Source organism: Enhydra lutris, unplaced genomic scaffold, assembly GCF_002288905.1.
Source record: "Enhydra lutris kenyoni isolate GAN:26980312 unplaced genomic scaffold, ASM228890v2 scaffoldscaffold1, whole genome shotgun sequence".
Taxonomy (NCBI): Eukaryota; Metazoa; Chordata; class Mammalia; order Carnivora; family Mustelidae; genus Enhydra; species Enhydra lutris.
In genome coordinates, this window is record NW_019154085.1 from 77133061 (window position 1) to 77134611 (window position 1551).

Here is a 1551-nt window from a genome sequence, read left to right on the forward strand (position 1 = left end):
GAGCACGCAAAGATGTGGCAGACACAACTAGACACGTTTTCTAGCCATTTCTTTCAAATTTACCGTCTTAGCCTTATGCTTGGAGCAGCATGTTTGGTCTGTGCCTTGGGTATTAGGAAGAATACCAAAAGCCTCCTGTCACTAATAACACTCTTTTCCACATTAACCCTTCTAATCACAATGAATTTTTTTGAGAATGGTTAGAACTGACTTCTCTAGGGTCTGGCTTCTCTCTCCATGGGTGACACTATAACACACTTTATCTTTTTGAAGTGAGCAGTCTGTCAGTTTCAACACATCATTTCTCTTTTCCTCCCATATTTACATCTGTAACCAAAACTGATTCTTTTCACTTACCAGTAGCTCTTAAGAGAGTTAGGTCCTTTATCTATCTAGATCCACTTATCTATTTATTTAATTTAGCCACTGCCTTATCATCTGTTTTAAATGATTCTGCTCACCCTGAGCCTGACCATTTGACTCCTCTTTCCTTCATCTGCTCTCTCCTTCTTGCTTTCACCAGGCTATCCAAGACTGTCTTGCTTTTCTGTTCCGTCCCTTTTCTGTCTGTCCCTGTGCTCCCAGGTTAACATAATCCTAGTTGAGCCTCTCATTTTATTAACACTATCCCATGTGAGTCTTGCTTTTGATTGGTTCTGTCTCAGAGATGCTAGTCTTTTCAGATCACCCATACAGATCACCTATATAGATCTTCTATATACAAATCACAAGTGTCAAAGAGGAAGGAACTGGCCTGTCCACCAGTGTCATCTTGGCAAGTGTACCTGGGGAAGCCCCTTGAGTGGGATCCCAAGGGTCTTTGATAACTGTGTTTATGTGTGCTTCATAGTGTGGGCTGTATTCTAAGAACATGCACATATGCACTCATTGAATCCTTAGAGAGCTAAGAGGTATGGAGCACTATCATTCCCATTCACAGGTTAAGAAATTGAGACACAACTCATTGGAAAGAAAATAGTCTTGAAGCAGGCAGTTGAGCTCCAGAGCCCATGCTCTTAACCACCGAACCACAAAACAGGGTTTCTTTCTTTTTTTTTTTTTTTTTTTAAGATTTTATTTATGTATTTGACAGAGAGAGAGATCAGAAATAGCCAGAGAAGGCGGGGGGGGAGGGGGTGTGGGGGGAAGCAGGCTTCCCACTGAGCAGAGAACCCAATGCAGGGCTCGATCCCAGGACCCTGAGATCGTGATCTGGGCTGAAGGCAGAGGCTTAACCCACTCAGCCACCCAAACGCCCCCAAACAGGGTTTCAACGTCCAATATTTCTGCTTTCTATTGGTTCTCCAGGTCTCATGAGTTTCTTCTGTAGTCCCAGGCTTCTCATTCTACCACATTCTGACAAGCCAGGGGAAAAGAAAGATTCTTTCTGGAACTCATGAAATCTTACGACTTCCTCTTTACTCATCACACTTTCATTTCTATGTACAAACTGAACTTGTTTCCTTTCTCTCCATGGCTTTCCTCCAGATTCTAGCCTCCAGTTCACTTGACCAAATATAGACATTTGCACTCCTCTTACTGATGGTTCTG